At 43.5% G+C, this 18573-nt stretch overlaps 1 protein-coding gene and 1 long non-coding RNA gene across 8 annotated transcripts in view; one reads left to right on the top strand and one right to left on the bottom strand.

Annotated features, from left to right (window-relative positions):
• RHBDD1 (rhomboid domain containing 1) overlaps positions 1-18573 on the top strand; it is a 175175-nt gene that overhangs the window by 88417 nt on the left and 68185 nt on the right. The window contains exon 8 of one of the 4 annotated variants that reach the window (XR_009254702.1): positions 1616-1700. The exons of the other annotated variants lie outside the window; for them this stretch is intronic. The gene's annotated coding sequence lies outside the window, so the exon portion shown is untranslated. The remainder of the gene's footprint in view (positions 1-1615; positions 1701-18573) is intronic. 4 annotated transcript variants of the gene reach the window in all.
• On the bottom strand, positions 5-13487 carry LOC131497015 (uncharacterized). 4 transcript variants are annotated; one of them, XR_009254720.1, is made up of 5 exons: positions 13350-13487; positions 12359-12503; positions 10859-11047; positions 9608-9791; positions 5-156 (listed from the first exon to the last, which is right to left on the bottom strand). It is a non-coding gene; the product is annotated as an uncharacterized LOC131497015 (long non-coding RNA). The 4 variants fall into 4 exon arrangements; XR_009254721.1 differs by lacking the exon at positions 5-156 and adding an exon at positions 6802-7024; XR_009254717.1 differs by lacking the exon at positions 5-156 and adding an exon at positions 8783-8989 and having other exon boundaries at positions 9608-9820.

Here is an 18573-nt window from a genome sequence, read left to right as displayed (position 1 = left end):
TGAGTTTTAAAATCTGTGAAACAACACGTGAGTATCCCAGCCAGGAAGAAAAATCGTAACGTGAGTGGGCCCGAGTTCTGTTTCGTCCCTGGTGGGAAAGGAGCCGGCTTCTCTTGAAGTCCCAGATTTTAAAATATTAACCATAGCCCGCGGTGACTGAAATAATAAAATAGAAATAAAGATAACATGAAATTTAAACATATTTGGGATCTTGACAGTAATAGTTACATGTGTATTTATAATTTTTCCTCTGCCGCTACCCCCCACGATCATCGTTTATTAAAAGGCATTATTCAGATGCTAATGAGGAGATTTAACAATAAAAGTATAAACAGAATTGTAATGAATCAGTTCCACCCGCCCATGTCCCCTCCATCCTCTCCCGCACTTGGAGACCACTTCCCTCATCATGTTCCTCAGGGTCATTATTCATGCTGTTACTCAGCAAGTCTGTATTTGAGCCTCTTGTGTGTATTAGATCCACGAAAGCCATGTAGTAACTTTTGAGTTGGTCATTTTACTTACCCATCTGTGAAATTCTCCTCTTCAGCAAAACCATCATTCCCTACCTAAGTTATGTAAGAATTCTGTAGACCACCAAATTTACTGATACAATGATTTGTATACTCAAGCTATCTATACAGTTTTTAATCTCAGAAGTTATGTGTACAGTCAGTGTCCCATAAAATCAGATAATTGTAGAAAACTATTAATATAGACATTATTTCTATAAAGTGTATTAATTTGGAAAAGAGATATCAAATAGTGCTTTAAAATTACAGTGGATCTTAGATTCTTATTAATCAAAGCATGGAGAGTATGAGGAAATTTCTAATCCCACTTATTTATACTAAAATATAATACAAAACACTCTGTTTTTTTTTTTTAGCTGAAGGCCCAGACTTTGTTTCATAGACTCATTAGTTGATGTTTTCAGGGAATTGGATTTTATTTTCTCTTTATTTGAGCCTTTTTGATTCCTCTTTAAGCATTGTAATTGCACGTCACAGTGACTACATTTAACATTTTTCATAACTGTATCTTAATATTTCCTCTTCATCTTTGAGTTTAACTGACGCCAGTGATGAGTTTGGCATTCGTAAAGAGCCACCTTTGCTGAGCATATTAAGCATGTGACTTTAGTTTAAATCTTGGGGATTAAATCTTGGATATATTATTGTGATCCTTTGCTTAATTTATTTAGATTATTTTCAAAGTCAATGACAAAGAATTAGGACAAAGCAGTGCCATTTTCAAATGTAACAGTGATATGCTGGCATGGACCTTAGGAGGCATCATATCTGACACCTGATTTTGCCCAATGAGGAAACAGTCTAAGAGAAGCTAAGAGACTTAATATCCCATCACCATCTATATACATGTCTGTTAACTTGGCCTTGATTATGGTTGACAGTGTCCTGCCCTGGGGATGCAGGTGTGAAGTAGGCAGGTGGGAGGAACCGGGGAGTCAAGACCTCCCTGGAAGGTGCTAGATTGGAGCCACATTTCTAGAGCTCCCATGAGTCCGCCCTAAAGCTGAATCTCTGAGTGAGTTTTCACATCCTCTTTGTAGGCTTGACTACAGACAGACTTTTCAGCTTTTCTCTGTCACCAGGGGCAGAGTCCACCTGACTTTCGAGGGAAGGGAGACAGATGATAAAGTGTGACAAACGGCTCTGATGTACGTGTGCTAACATCTGGTAAGATGGGTGCCGTGATTGCTGCGTGGTTCTGCTTCTGTTTCGCCATCAGAATGGTCAGCACTCAACTCCTTTTCTGGAAGTTCTACCTGAATTCCAGATGTCCTGAGGTGGACTGTGTTGAGGACCTAAGACAGTGATGATGGCTAACTGAGCTCATCTATAACAGTCTTGAGAATTTGGTTAACATTTGTTGTTCTAGTTATAAAAGCAATATATGTTCACTGTGGAAAATACAAATGAGAAAAGAAGACAAAAAAAGAACCCATAACCCCAGCACCCAGAGAAGAACCACGTAACATTTGAGGTGTACCCTTGCAGCTACCCATAACATAGGCACCCAGAAGAAACCACAGCAAATGTTGTGGTGAAATTCTTTCCAAGTCAGCAAGAATTAAGTGCCTCTCCATGGGACGAGGAAGGTTCACATACCCACACAGAACCCTAAGAAATGAGCATTTGCAATTATCTCTGTTATTTCAGATTGTGAAGCAGTGGCATAGAGAAGTTAAATGACTTGCCCAGGGTCACATTCTAAGTGGTAAACACCAGACAAGAAGGGACACTAGTTGGGACACTTTTATGTCTTACCAACAGAGCCTGTTTAGAAGAAGCATTTCTAGGCTGCTACTGAATTGTTGATGACAGGAGAGACGTTTTCTCCGTATAGTCAAGACCTAACTGACCTGGAGTTAGGTTTGTATTCTTGGAAATGGTTTGGCTGATGTGATGTTCCTGAATTCAGAACCCTGAAAACGGAGGGGGGGTGTGGCTACGCCCTTTAGAAAGACTGTATTACTTCCAGAATAACAGTGACATTTCCCTCACCGTCTTCTTCACCTGTCCATCTATGATTGGCCAAGCCCCGTCATTTGGTTGGGTTTTGGTTTTTGTTTAAGCAACAGATCCAGATTGGTTTAAAAATTGGAAAATAAATGTTTGTTTTGTAGGGAAAGAACTCCCTCTTGCACAAGAAACCTGCACCTCAGGTACCTTAAAGGACACACACTCAAAAAAAAAAAAAAAAAAGTGCTTACTGTAGACAATCATAAATAATCTTCTGAGCTGTCATTCGTTTTTACCAAAATGTATAGGATATGAATGTGAAAATACTGTTTTTAATATAGAAACATCAGTGACATTTTAATTAAGGATATTTGCATCATTCATTTTAATAGGGCTCTATTTTTGTTCAGTAGCTTTCCTTTAAAAAAAATGTTAATGTTTATTTTTAAGGAAGAGAGAGAGAGAGACAGAGCACGAGCGGGGGAGGGGCAAAGAGAAAGGGAGACACAGAATCCAAAGCAGGCTCCAGGCTCCGAGCTGTCAGCACAGAGTCCGATGTGAGGTTCGAACCCCTGAACTGCGAGATCATGACCTCAGGATTAAATCTTGGATATATTATTCTGATCCTTTGCTTAATTTATTTAGATTATTTTCAAAGTCAATGACAAAGAATAGGACAAAGCAGTGCCAAAGTCACCTGAGCTCAACTGACTGAGCCACCCAGCCACCCCTGGTAACTTTCCTTTTAGAAGAGAAATGATTGAGAACAAAAAGGAATGCATGTGCTCACATTAGGTGTGGCTTAAGACATCAGAATTTGACATCAGGCTGTCACACATTTCTCCTGCTCCTTAGGAGTGGGAATTATTCCCGTGAGAATTTCCAGTGTCATCTACTCTGCCTCTCAAAGCCCTCTTAGACTTGTGCTGTCTTCCTTCCACTTTGTCATGTCGTGTCGTGTTGTGTAGTGTTGTGTTGCTAGTAAGAAAAATCAAGTCATATGTTGGTTTCCATTTGTTGTAGACTCACAAATGGCTTTCACAGTGGTCTAGTTTCATCACATGGTGGTTCTCCAAGGGTCCAGAACTATTTATAATTCTGTTGTATTTAGTTACAGAGAGCCAGATAGATGTGAGAGTCATGCATACTATGTATTTATATATCTTCATGAATCTCAGTTAGGGACCAGAAATCTTCCTGTGCCACATCTGTGTTACATAAATCTATTTTTGTTGTAACACAGGACCAAAACTGTGCAGTGTTAGGAAGATTACTATAAATATTAAGCTGATTAAAATTACATTCTAATCATCTGCTTTGGAAAAATTGCAGATGGCCTAATCATGCCATGAGAAGGGACAGGTCAAATAAATTATGATATAGAATAATACTCAGCCATTAAAAAGACCTAGTGAGGGGCGCCTGGGTGGCGCAGTCGGTTAAGCGTCCGACTTCAGCCAGGTCACGATCTCGCGGTCCGTGAGTTCGAGCCCCGCGTCAGGCTCTGGGCTGATGGCTCGGAGCCTGGAGCCTGGAGCCTGTTTCCGATTCTGTGTCTCCCTCTCTCTCTGCCCCTCCCCCGTTCATGCTCTGTCTCTCTCTGTCCCAAAAATAAATAAAAACGTTGAAAAAAAAAATTTTTAAAAAGACCTAGTGAATGTACCGTAAAAAAGATTGGGATGATATTTAACAAAATGCCGCTTACCCTTGTTTCTCAAGAATAAGATTATGGTGACTTTTATTTTCTTATTTTGGCTTAACTCCCTTTTCAAAAATTTCTCCAAAATCATGTAGAACCTTTATAAGGAAAAAAAATTATTAAAATGAATCTGGGCATTGCTAAAACTGTTCACGTTTAGCCATGCTCTTCTCTGATGTTCTCCACGGCCCCATTCCATCTAAGGCTTCAGGTTGTTTGTTGCGGAGAAGGGCAGACACACCTCATTCATTCACCTCCAGCCTCCGCAGGCTACTCATGGGCAGTCAGAGTGATGGAGGAGACTGAGCAGAGCCCAGATCCCTCCAGATCCAGTCTCCCCTTTTCCTTCTTGCTTACCCCCTTTCCCATTCCATCCCTACTCTGGACCTTCCAGGCTGAAGTGATCCACACACTTTAGGCAAGAAGGCCGACTGCTCCCATTAGTAGTAGCTAGCTCTTCCTGGCTACTGCAGTGACTTCTTTCTTAAGGTTCCAGAACATACTGGATTCTATCTTCTTACTCTGAGGCTGCTTTAGCACAGAGTTTTGGAACCATGGCCCCAGGCAGTTCCATTTTACCTGATAGTATGCGAAATGGAAAGCACTTTTCTCGAGTGGGGTCCTTTCCTATCTGTTCCACTTCCTCTGAACAAAAGGATGTGTGGTGGTTGGAACGCAGAGGTTTGGGTCACCAGGGAAAGAAGTCTGGCATGCTTTCCGTGGGAGAGTGTTGTTTTATTGCAAAATACAGTTTTGTGTCACTAGAAAACAGTATGGGTTGACTCTTGAATCACTACATTTAGAATTCTTTGCAAATCCCCCTAAACAACCCAAAGCCCAGTAGTTTTTAATTTTCAGCTCAGTGAGACTAAAAGGAAACAGTTTGCTTTTGGCTACGGTGATGCTGAAAGAACATAAAATGTAGCTAGCCCAGCGACAGTAAGGGAGATAAAGTGTTTAATAAGTGTCTCCTAGAAGAAGTGACATCTGCATAGAGCACCTGCTGTCTTCATTATAACTTTAAATAAGCTGTGTCTCTGGGGGTTAGCAGGGCCCTTCTTTTGGCACACACTGCTGTGACAAAGATACATTTTAAACCCCAAGTAATTTACTGTGGAATAGAGGATGCTTTTCGGTGGGACATTTGCGGGTGCAGAGGGAAATAAGTCCCTGACTTAGATAACTCAGGCCCAGTAAGTCCCGTTTTGAGCATAATTTTGACACGATGACCGTTGTCAAGTTATGACATTTCCTAGCCCTTGGTATCCCTAATTATTTGCCAATTATCATTTTAATGTTTTATATATCACAGAGGCATGTAAACCAGGCTTCTTAGTATGTGGGCATAGCTGTTTAGAGCAATTCTGGCTTTCTTTGTGCGCTTTGAAGAAGGGGGCCTGAGCAGTGCCTGTGTTGATGGCTTTGTTCTGTTACGGTTTTACTCATCACAGTCCCGCATATGGGGACCCAGGGGTGGGTAGAAGCGGAAGTTCTTTGAGGAGTACCTTTCTTGGAGAACCTTTTAAAAATCCATTGCCATTTTGGCAGATTACCATCTAACCAAGAATCCTTTCCATAAACAATGGCTGTGAAAAACTGTGGGGCCCCAGAAAACAGTATTTAATCAGCAGTGTGGTTCATCTTATTAGCTCAAGGAGAAAATAACTCACCACCAAATTCTACTCCATTATAGATAAGATTGTTTGAAGCCAAAATCAAAAACATCTGTTGGGGTTTTTTTGGGGTTTTTTTTTTTGTTTTTTCTTTTTTTTTTTTTTAGCTGTGTGAAACTTACGCTTTATCCCCCAAAGCAGCAGCAGTTTGTACAGATGCTGTATACCCTGTGTCTCTAAGACCTTGACACCATACAAGGGGGACATCTTCAGAGTTAATGAGCAATTAGGACATTCTTTCCTGTCAATTAACTGGCAGAATAATGAGATCAAATGAGCACTGTCCTTAAAAACCCCCAGACTTGTATTTGCTGAAAAAGCGTATCTTCCTCTGCTCTTTGCAGTTACACAAATAGAGAAATAACAACTTAAAATGGAAATAAAAATTGCGCCTAGAGCAAACAGGAGACAGAGGCATACAGAGAGGATGCCATTTACTCTAAACTCAGAATTCATGGGTCTTCCTCCTGTGTGGCTGTAGTGACATCATAACAATCTGCCATCACCTTCATTGTCTTAAAGATCGGCAGATGGGGTACCCAGGTAGTGAGCCTCCTTTCTCCTATGAATGAATGTATGATTCCTAAGTTTGGGGGCAACCTGGGTATTGACTCTAAATTTGAATTAGTGTGTTCTAGGCTATGGTCCATCTCAGGATTTTGGCTTTCCTCTGAAAGTGATGAGTACTGAAGGGTTTGAACCAAGAGGGGCGCAGAGAAAATAGATGAAGACCCTGAGAAAAGATGATGGCCTGTTGGAGAAACTAAGTTGGCTGGGGCTGCAATATATTTTTCAGGTAGGGCCCCAAGTGGCAAGATGGGCAGGAATCAGGTGGTGAAAGGCCCTCTACACTGTGTTTAAGGGTTTTGTACCTGGCCCTGGGGACAGTGGAAGCCATTGAGTAGGTGAGCGATAAGATCAAATATGGATTTTCTTTTATTATTTATTTTTGGGAGAGTGCAGGGGTCAAGGGACAGACAGAGGGGGACAGAGGATCCGAAGCGGGCTCTTTGCTGACTGGCTGACAACAGCGAGCCTGATGTCGGGCTCCAACTCACAAACCACAAGATCATGACCTGAGCTGAAGTCGGATGTTCAGCCAACTGAGCCCTTCAGATGTGGTGCCCTTCAGATATGGATTTTAAGATCACCGTGTGGGGATCAGGCTGCCGGGGAAAAGATGGAACTTAAGTGAGTCACAGCATGACAAGCACCGTTGTAAGTGACCTATGCATATGTATCCATGTGTGTGCACGTATACACTCATTTTAATCCAACAACAATGAAGTCAGTTTTACTATTTATCTTTTTGAAAGAAGAGTAAAGCAAAGGGAGGCTGACCGAGGTCACACAGCGGGTAATGGTAGAGCCACGATGTGAGCCTATAGTTCCAGAGTCTATGTACTTAATCATTACGTTATTTTGCCTTTCATAGTGTATTGGTAGGATTATCATCATATTTTAATTCATAATAACAGCACTCTAGTTTTCTATGAAACACTTCTATTTACCAGCTCGGTGAACTTTTGTATTTATACTCATTCCTTTGGAATAAAATTAGAAATTTCAGTGAATTAGAGTTCTGTAAAATATGCATCAAGTTTCCAATGAAGTTTTCCAAGTAGAGGTTAATTAATGTCTTCTTGGTCAACTTTAAGCCTTGTATGGGAATTTGTGTGACAAATTTCATGGTTGAGTGTTTTCAAGGCCTTCAGTGGATACAGGTGAGAGTCCAGGGGATATGAAATTCCAAAATGCCCGCCCCCCATAGGTAACACTCAGCTAACTATAGATGGGATCTTCCAATTCAGTGGAAAGACAGGAAAGGCAGCATTAAGAATAAAGGAGAGTGGACTTTTGAGAAGGAGACAGCTCACTGACATCCAGGAGAACTGAATATGTTGGTAACTGCAGTGACCTCACTTGGTTTCTGAAAACAGAATAAGCATTGTTATCCAGTGCGTTTCAGTAAGTGAATGGTGACTGTGAGTGCATCCAAGGACTGTAATTCAAGAAAGACCAAACATACAGTTGACGACTATTTAAGTAACTAGAGGAGATGTTTCAGAGATTTTGTTGGTACTCAGCCACCTGCTTGTTAGAATCACCTGGGGAGGTTTTTAAATTACCAGGCAGAATCCGCCGCCACTGGGGTTGGGGTGAAGAAGTGTGCAGAGATGCCTGCATGGGCCCAGGCACTGGGATTGCGTTGTAAGCTCCCCTAGCCTTTAGATGGAGACATACTTGAGGATCAAGGTGAGAGGTTCCCATTTATCTCTGCTTCACTCTTAAGGAGCTCTAGCAAAAGACAGTGGGCACTTTTGTTTTTAAGTTGGAGGTACAGATAATCCCACCCATTTCAATAGTACCTAGATTTCTAATTTCTTTGCATATGACTTTTAGAATATATGGAAAACCCATATTGTGCCAAACATGAGCAAGACAGCTGCCCCCTCTTCCTCCAAAATGGAGATAAGACCACATTTCCTTCCTTAAGAGAACTAGGTCAGGTGGGAGAAAGAGGAAGGTGTGTGGAGGGAGGCAACTAGCAAGGCATCAGCAAGAATAGCTATTATCTAGGTGACACTTGCTAATAAACGAAAAGGGGACTGCTGGTTGGGAATGTTTAGGGAGGGGAAGGAGGGAAAGGAAGGATGGAAAGGAGGAAGGGAGGCAGGGAGGGAAGAAGGAAGGAAAATACTCTCTTGACATGTCTCCATGACAAAAAAAAAAAAAAAAAAGGAACCATTAAGCCCATCTTTCATCACATAGCAATTCTTATTGGAAATCATGCAGTTAACAAATTGGAAAGTAACATGTTTGGCTTTTGTTTATTCTGTTCTCTAGACCCAAGTTTTTACTGAAGAGGAATGTTAACATAATGCAATGAATTTTCATGATTATTGCTCGTAGTGCTTTCTTTTTATTATTTTGCCTTTTAACATGTTTCTTATTAGAGGAATGATATCGTCAGCCCTTTTAGTGGTAAGGGAAGTTGCAGTTCACAAGATCACCAATTAGAGACGATTAGAACCTGGCGGCTTGGTTGTGCCATTTAAAGAGAGCTCAGCTGACACTTCCAGAAACAGTGCAGAACTGTTAGTCTATGAGCCCCATGGCTGTGGTTTCACCTTAGAAGAATCACACAGAGTTCTTGTTAACATACTTATTCCTGGGACTTTCACTCTGCAAGGGCGTTAGGAATGGCCAGGTCCTAACCACCTAGGCATTCTGCACCCTCAGAGGAAAGGGTGTTATTGGCTAGAGCCAGAAATCCACATCATTACACTCCCCACTTAAAGCTGTTTCTACCATATCATGCAAATTCATTTTTAAGCATAATATGCAATCAGAAAAGAAAGCGAGTTCTTCACAGGGCAATAATGCACATAGTGACCATTTCTAAAGATTCCCCACTACCTTAGAGAACTATCAGTAGGATCCTTTGGTACCTACATTTGCTTTGAAAGCAATTAGCAACTGGGGTAGAGGTGGGAGATCATGTCCTTGAAATAAGTTTTAGCAGGTTCCAGTGATCCGTGTGGATCACCTTGCTTTTTACTCCATCACTAGGAACTGCGGTGGATTTTCTGTTACCCTGTATTTAACAAGTATCCTTGTGAAAGGATCCAGAACATCCTGCAGCTAGATTTTCTCCTTATATATTATTTTGATGTTATAAACTTTTGGCCAGATTGGTTTCGAAGGTACTGCATGATTTTTTAGGACAAAATGAGGGGTCGACTTACCACATTGTCTGATCTTGCATTTTTTATACAGAAACGGATTTTCGATTGAAACCATTCATAGTATGGACATCTTGCTCTATTCAGAGATAGAAGATCTTTGAATCAGGAGGGACCTTAGCAGACACCCTCTCAAGTCATTCCCAAAGCGTTCCCTGCAGCACCCATGAGACCGGCCATCTTCACACTGTCAGGGAGAGACGTCTCTTGAAGGACCTTGTCAAATAAAATACAGAATAATTTCGTCTTTTATGGACTGTTGCCAAGTTGGTACTTAAGGGGATTAAAACTGAAGTGACTTGAGGAACTGACCTCGATTTAAAATTATTTTATGGCATTTTATGGTGGTCATCGGGTAAAGCTTAGCCGACCAGCCAGAGCATGCTCTGCCTACCAAGAATTTGATTACTATTTTTTATGTGTAAAGGGGAAAAAGGAAAAAGCAGAAAGAGTGTAGGATCTGCAGACCCCTCAGTCTGCGAGGAAGCCCTTTGCATCCTTGCCTTGCCACCTCAACAAGGTCTGGGCTTTGCAATCAGTCGGGCCCCTGTTGGAATCGCAGCCGCCTCCCCTTCACCAGCGAGCAGGGTAACTGAGGGGTTTATGGGGATTTTGTGGCGAGGGAGTTAGGCCCTGCTCAAGCCGCCTGAGACAGAACGGAAGGGCACTTGGCGCGGAAGGGGCCACCTCTTCTGGCCACTTTGTTTCCCTCTCTCTTTTTCCAAGTGTTTTGTCTCCCCACTTCTCTTAGATACCGAAGTCTTTTCTTTTGGCATCCATTTCAATTTCGGAGAGTTCTCCAAAAAGCTTATACTGGTAATGAACACTGAAGCCACCAGCATTTAGCAAGCCCCTTTCAGGTACCAGGCATAAGCAAGTACCTTACAAACATTTTCCTTTTCCATTTACTTTTTGCAAGAACTCAGGAGACTGGCACAGTCGAGGCTCAGAAATTAAATGTACTAGAGTCGGGGTGTGATCCAGACCTTTGTCTGACTCCGAAGCACTTCATAACTGCATGTTACTCCAAGGATCTCCTTGGAACGTTCACTCTGTTTCTACCCCGATCCCAGGTAGCCGTGATTATGAAAACGGTTACAGCGAGGACAGACTCCGCCTGGGCGGTGCTCTGAGCCCCTTGCGTGTATTGATTCTTTGGAGGCTCACCACGGCTCTGTACAAGTTCTGTCCCTATCTCCATTTTTCAGGTCAGGAAACCGAGGCACAGAGAGGCTAAGTCACTCACCCACTTACCCAGGGTCACATAGAGTTAAAAGTGGTGGTCAGACTCTGCTTCTGCTCCCTCCTGTTCCCTTCAACTGTCCTGGTTGTCCTTTCTAGTTTTCCAGCAACGTGAGGAATTCTGTCCTTAGCCTTCCTACAGTCCTTCTAAAGCAGTGATGTATTGGCTGTGTGATCCAAAGGCTACACCGGGAGTAATGCCTGAGCAAGGAAGAACAAACAGCAAATTCATTAACCAGGAATCTATTTACAGTCAATTCCCAAGGCTCATGGTATAGAGGAGCTTCCACATCATTTAGAGCTGCTAATAAATGAAGAGTCTTTGCATCTTTCCAAGTGTCTTGATATTTACAAGTCTCATATTTTACCGTAGGAAGCGGCCTCAACAAGCATATTCATGTGTTGACAGTCCTAATTAATACAAGTAATTAGTCCTGACAGTAGAACTGTGAAAAGAAGACCCATTCATAAATTTGCTATCATTATGTTACTCTGCTTGGAATTTACCGCGGCCTGGTCTTTCATCATTTCTATATACGGGCAAAAGGCCGTCTTACTAAATTCTTCAGACTTTCACATTTACTTCTGGTAAAGGAATTTTGTCAAGATTAATTTATCACTGGAAGTTAATTCTCCAGTATGCAGGAGAGAGAGGAACAAGGGAATGAGGAAGCCAGGCGAGGATGGGGGGAAAAGTCCAGCATATCCAGAGGCTTTCTTATGTATCTAAACCTCGCACCTTTTCGTGTGCTTACTTTGATGCCTTTTCTGAAAACGAAGTTGGTTTTGTTTAGGCTGCTGTTATGTTTCCGGTACAGAAAATTTGAAGATAGTTTGTTAGTTACTTTGATCCACAGTTGAGCCCTCTTTGTTGTAAATAGCTGGCGTTTTCTTTAGCACTCTTGCCATTTTGGGTGGGATAGTTCCTTGTTGGGTGGCATGGGACTGTCCTGTGCATCGTAGAATGAAGAGCAGCCCCCGGCCACTACCCGCTGGCTGCAGTGCACCGTTCCCCCTAGTTGTGACAGCCAAAAATATCCCCAGACTTGATCGATGGTCTCCAGGGGGGGGCACAGTCACCCCTAGTTGAGAGCCACTGCATGGAGAATAGCTTTAAAAAAGAAATCTGGTAAAACTTGCATGTAGGACACTCGCATAGAAACAGCTGTAGTCAGGGGCACCTGGGTGGCTCAGTCGGTTGAGCGTCCGACTTCGGCTCAGGTTGTGATCTCGCAGTCCATGAGTTCAAGCCCCACGTCGGGCTCTGTGGTGACAGCTCAGAGCTGGGAGCCTGCTTCGGGTTCTGTGTCTCCCCCTCTCTCTTTGTCCCTCCCCCACTCATGCTCTGTCACTCTCTCTGTCAAAAATAAATCAACATTAAAAATTTTTTTTAAATAGTAAATAAGAAACAGCTGTAGTCAGCTTAATAAAGCACATAACTTAGAAGTAATTTAATAGTGTGAAATAGAGATTTGGAATCTTATTTCTTGAATTGCGGTACCTCCTTCTTACCTCTTCAAAGGCAAGGTCCCTTTGGTCCTCCTTGTTAGAAAGTAGAGTGGCACTCGGTAGTAAAGTAACTGTATCCAAAACACCTTTGCGGGGCGCCTGGGTGGCTCAGTGGATCGGACGTCCGACTTCAGCTCGTGTCATGATCCTGCAGTTAATGAGATCGAGCCCGGCATCGGGCTCTGTGCTGACAATGCAGAGCCTGCTTGGGATCCTCCCTGCCCCTCCCCCACTGGTTCTCTCTCTCTCTCTCTCTCTCTCTCTCTCTCAATAAATAAATAAACAAACAAACAAACTTAAAAGAAATATATTTCGTGTGAAATATACTGGGCTCTTAGCATTCGTGGATTTAAATATGTAAAGTTTCAACCACTTTCAGGTGACCTTAATGTTCTGACTAGTCTGCCTCAGTGTTCTTTGTCCCCGTTTTCAGTCCACTACATTAATTCCTTATCTTTCCTCCCTGCCCTGCTTAGATTTCTGATCCTTTGTTTCAAGTACCGTCTTAGAAATACTATCCACACCCTTGCTGCGTCGTCCTTCTTCCACCTATCTGGAAGCAAGCACAGACTGGGATGAGCCCAGCCACCAGGCTTCTCAGAGCCTCCATCTGGCAGCTGAGTCTGATTGGAGAACGTGACCCAATAGAGGAGACTGAGCTTATTACAAATGCACGTCAACATCCCACCTGGCCTTGACTGCTTGAAGAAAATAGAATCCACCTGTAGGTAATGACTTCCGGCTCCCATCAAGAAGGCTACAGACTTACTTATACCCATCCCCATACTTAACTCATCCCTTCTGACAGCTGGGCAGGGAGGTCTCCTTCTTATCAAAGAATTCCTAATTTCTCAGGAAAATCTTTTGCTACTGATTATCCCTTTCTCCCCTCGGCCTCTACTGGATCCTTCCTATCAACAGCGAAACATATGCTAGCCTCTCTCCTGCCTCATTCCAAAAGGAGAGAGCAGTAACACAGCTGCCTTTCACTCACCCCATTCTTTCTTCCCGTTGACATCCTCCAGCGAATTGCCTACTGTCTTCACTTCTTCAACTCTGAATCTTGCGTCCACTTCCTCGATCGTCTCATGGCTGCCATTACCCTAATCACACAGCTCTAGCCAAGTTCTCCAGCAACCTCAGTGTTGCTAAGACCCGGGGTCATTTTTCTTCCCCGCATTTTCTTGCCAGACATAATCACCCCTTCTTGAAACCCTACCTTTTGCCTCCCTTTCCCCCAGTGCCCACTCCCCTGGCTTTCCGGCTGCTACTCTGGCCTCTTTCCTTGGCCTCCTTGGCAGATTCACCTGCCTCCACTTGACTTTTGAATACCGGTTTTCCTAATGACTTCATTCTGGGTGTTCTTTTCTCTCCCAAGGCTTCAGTTACTGTGTATATGCCGGCAACTTCCACGTTTATCTCCTCAGCCCAGATCTCTTCCCGAGCTTCTGAAATTATGTCTAACCCACTCAAGGACCTCTTAGATGCAGACCATATGAAACTGAGTTTGTCAGACCTTTCCACTTCCCCGACTCATTCCTCGTTAATTGTTGTCAGTAACCAAGTGCTCTTGGTGCTAACTCAAAACGTGGCTCACATTCTTCCACTTCTTTCCATGTGCACTAGTCTGAGCCAGTGCCTTCTGTCCCCAGAAGGTAGGTGGTGAGGATGCAGAGGTAAAAGGGCCACATAATGTAGGGCCTTTTAGGCCAGTCTAAGGACTTTTGGTTTTGTCCGAGATAGGACCACTAGAGAATTTTGAGCAGCGGACTAACATAATTTAACTTGTTGAAAGATCACCTGGGCTGCTGTGGGCCAGCATAGTGAGTTGAGTGGTAACCCCCAAAAGACCCCATCAGAGTGTATTTGGAGGAAGAGCCTTTACAGATGTAATTAAGGCAGCAGTCTCAAGATGGTGGACCCTAAACCCAATGACAGAACGGCCCTTGGGTCAGAGCAGCGATAGGGTCAGCTTCTAGATACATTTTGAAGGTGGCGCAGAAGGAGGTTTTGACAGGATAGTTGTGACTGTAAGAGAAAGAGGAGGGAGAAGGGAGTGATGTTTTGGCTGAGGGCACTGGGAAGCTGGAGTTTCCCTTCCATTCACCTGAACACAGAGAACAGATTGGCCAGGGCGGGGACGGAGTTCAGTCTTGGACCTGCAGGGAGTAAGAGGTTTGTGAGAGCTCCACGTGGGGGCAGTGAGGAGGTGTGTTTGTATGAGGCCAGATGCTAGGTGCGGTCTGGAAACAGGACCTGTTTTCAGGTCATCAGTGAGGTATAAGTGATACTTAAATTTCATGAAGCTGGATGGAGTCTCCAAGGAAGTGAGTGTAAATAGAAAAGAGGATCAAGGACTGAGTCCGGGTCTCCGACGTGAAGTTTGGAGAGAAAAGAAGGTACCAGCAAAGGAGAGTGAGAAGAAGGGGCTACAAAGTGGGCAGAAAGTAGAGAAGAGAGTGTGGCTCTTAGAGGATAAGTCAAGAGGGAGGAGTGCTCAGCCGCACCAAATGCCCCTCATAGTACTTGTAGGGTGACAACTGAGAAATGGTCCCTGGACTTAGCGAGGCTAAGGTCAGCAATGGAATTGACAAGAGCTGCTTCAGGAAATGAGCAGTTGCCGGTTCCAGATAGATTCTGCTTTTGTCTCGTGTTCCAGCAGAGTTAAAACAGAGGCCCTGTGCTTTTATTTTTTTAAGGGTTTTTTTTTTTTTCTTTGAGAAAGAGCACAAGTGGGAGAGGGACAGAGAGTGAGGGAGAGAGAGAATTCCATGCAGACTCTTCCCACTGTCAGTGAAGAGCCCAAAGTGGGACTCGAACTCACAGACCATGAGATCATGACCTGAGATGAAATCAAGAGTCGGACGCTTAACTGACTGAGCCACCCAGGCTCCCCAGCCCTGTGCTTTTAAAGGCTTGAGTTTCTTAACCCCCACCTCTACCCCTGAGAGCTAAGGAAAAGGAACATGATCATTGACAGACTGCATTACTCCTACTGGTCTCTCCAGCCTTAGCTGGTGTTACGTAAATAAACCCCTGATGTTTCTCATCCTGGAGCTATAGTGAGTCACCCATGTGAGAAGCAGCTCACTCGCAAAACAGTTTTCCCCTTGACTTGGACCATCTGGCCTTGTGTTTTCCACTGTAAGGTTAATATGTGAAATTGGTCTTTTCTCTGCTTCTGGTACCTGGCTATGTATGGAAGGGTCATCCTGCATGGGCTCATCAGTAACTCCAGAATAGCCTTGTCCAACAGAACTTTCTGCAGTGCGGTCTGTATCTTCAGGGTCCAGTGTGGTCACCACTCGCTGGATGTGCTGAGCCCCTGGAATGTATCGGAGTTCCCCCTTATCCTTGAGGGACACATTCTAAGGCCTCCCCCCCATGGATGTCTGAAACCAAAGATAGTACTGAACCCCGTATGTACTGTTTTTTCCTATACATACATACTTATGATAAAGTTTAATTGAGAAATTAGGCACAGCAAGAGATTAACAACAATAGTAAAAGAGAACGATTGTAACAATAGACTAATAAAAAGCTATGTGAATGTGGTCTCTCTCAAAATATCTGGTACTCGCCCTGCTTGTGATGAATGTGAGACGATAAAATGCCTATTGATGAGATGAAGTGAGGAGAGTGACGTAGCCTTAAGCTACTCTTGACCTTCTGGCCATATGTCAGAGGAGGATCATCTGCCTCGTGCCCATGGTTAACCACGGGCACCCCAAACAGCAGAAAGCAAAACCACGGATGAGCGGGAGACTACTGTAGTTAATACAGCCGAGAAACTGGATTTTTATTCTACTTAGTTTGAATTCATTTAAATGTGAAGAGCCGTGTGTGGCCAGTGGCCATCATACTAGGGCAGATGTAGAGCATAGTTTCTCAAAGCGGGTCCTGGGAACTTGTTAGAAATACAGATTCTTGGACGTCCCCCCAGACCTGCTGAACCAGAAACACCAGGGTGAGGCCTGGCAGTCTGTTCCATCAAGCTCTGCAGGTGACTCTGATAACGTGCCAAGCAGGATGGATGCCCCATCCCCAGAGTTCCTGAATCAGCAGGTTTGGGATGGGGTCCGAGAATTTTTGCGTTCCTAACAAGTTCCCGGGTGATGCTCTGAGGTCGGTCTACAAATCACTTTGAGAAGGTGATGTAGAAGGTAGATTAGGGGCGCCTGGGTGGCGCAGTCGGTTAAGCGTCCGACTTCAGCCAGGTCATGATCTCGCGGTCCGTGAGTTCGAGCCCCGCGTCAGGCTCTGGGCTGATGGCTCGGAGCCTGGAGCCTGTTTCCGATTCTGTGTCTCCCTCTCTCTCTGCCCCTCCCCTGTTCATGCTCTGTCTCTCTCTGTCCCAAAAATAAATTAAAAAAAAAAAAAAAAAAAAAAAAAAAAAAAAAAAGAAGGTAGATTAGCTCTTTGTGAGGCCCCCAGGTCCCCGAGAATGAATTCTGTGCACGCCACATAACTAATATTTTAACATCCCAACGATATACCCTATGTGCTCCATGAAGGTCTTCCTAGCTGTTTTCTCATGAGCTCATAACAAATACTTCCTGGCTTACAGAAGGGCTCCTAAGAACTTGCTGAATTAATAAAAAATAATTTATATCCTTAGCCTGGATAAAGTACCGAAAGTTAAGAAATCGTATCCTGCCTCTGACTTTCTGAATGTGATTACTTTTTGGCATTCATGATAACCTGTTAGTATCTTTCATTTTTCTGATCCATAACTGCCATTTGTTTTAGAAGAAGCTATTCTTAGCATAATTTTTTACTCTGTATTTTGATAAATGTTCATTGTTTTAATGCTACGGAGGTAATTTTTGAAAGGCACAGTATGCCCCCTGCAGGGGGGTCATTGGGAAATGTGTGAGAGCTTTTTAGTTGTTGCATTGATGGGGTGAGTAGAAAGGTTGTGATCATCATTTAGTGCTTTGGGCTCAGGAATCTTAAATGTCCTGCACCCATAAGATTGTCGTGCCCAGTGAGCAGAAACTGGTAACCTGTTGGTAGGTGACAGAAACAGTCTCCTTGGTGAAATCACCTGTAAGGCTATGACTCTCCTTGGCTTGTCCTGTTTCCCCATGAGCATTTTGGAATCAGGTTTACTTATTTCACAGGAGGATGAAGCACTGTCCCTTCTGCTCTTGCATTACATAATCTAATTCTTCCAGGGAATATTTATTCATATGTAAGACTTAAGTGCTGTGGCTTACAGAGATGTCTGAGATGTGGGCCTGACTACAAAGAACTTACAGTACAAATGGTTTTGATAATTATATAAATGATAGGAACAGAGAAGGAGAATTACCTGGGGAATTAGTCAAGGTCAACCAGAGAAACTACCAGTGGGAGACATATATTAGGAGATTCAGTGCAAGGAATTGGCTCATGCACCTGAGGGTGCTGCACAGACCAGTCTGAAATCTGTAGGCAGGCCTGCAGGACGGGTGGGCTGAAACTCTCGGGCACGTGCTAAAGCTGCAAACTCTCGGGCACGTGCTAAAGCTAAAAGAAGGTGAAAATGCCTTCTTTTTCAGGGAAACTTCAGCTCTGGTCTTTGGGGCCTGTCTGAATTAGGCCCACCCCGATTATCTAGAATCATCTCCCTTAAAAGTCAAAAGATTATGGACTTTAGTCATATCTACTGAATACCTTTACAACAACACCCCCATTCGTGTTTGGTTTCGTAACTGGAGACCATAGATGAGCCCAGTTGACACAATAAAAAAAGACCATCACACTTAGAGACTGGGTGTTCAAGGGTCATATCTTGAAAGGTGTGGCATTTGTTCCAGTCCTTGAAGAATAGAGATTCTAGTATTCTAAAGGGACTAGGCATTCTAGAGAGTGCCACTACCAAATATTACTAAAAATGAATAATAAAAGATTTCAAGATAAGAAATCTGATGTTTGCATAATGGCTGGTTGGTGCTTTATGACCTTGATCTGAACCTCAGCTCTCAGTTTCTTTACCGAAAAAATAGGTTGAGGGGCGCCTGGGTGGCTCAGTTGGTTAAGCATTCGACTCTTGATCTTGGCTCAGGTCATGATCTCATGGGTCGTGAGCTCAAGCCCTGCATCAGGCTCTGCACTGACAGCATGGAGCCTGCTTGGGTTTCCCTCTCTCTCTGCCTCTCCCTGCTCGCTCTCTCTCTCTCTCTCTCTCTCTCTCAATCTCAATAAAGAGTAAAAAAAAATTGTTTGAATCTTAA

This window comes from Neofelis nebulosa, chromosome 2, assembly GCF_028018385.1.
Source record: "Neofelis nebulosa isolate mNeoNeb1 chromosome 2, mNeoNeb1.pri, whole genome shotgun sequence".
In the NCBI taxonomy this organism is placed as follows: Eukaryota; Metazoa; Chordata; class Mammalia; order Carnivora; family Felidae; genus Neofelis; species Neofelis nebulosa.
The sequence above is the reverse complement of the archived record's forward strand: the minus strand, read 5'-3'. Positions and strand labels throughout refer to the sequence as shown.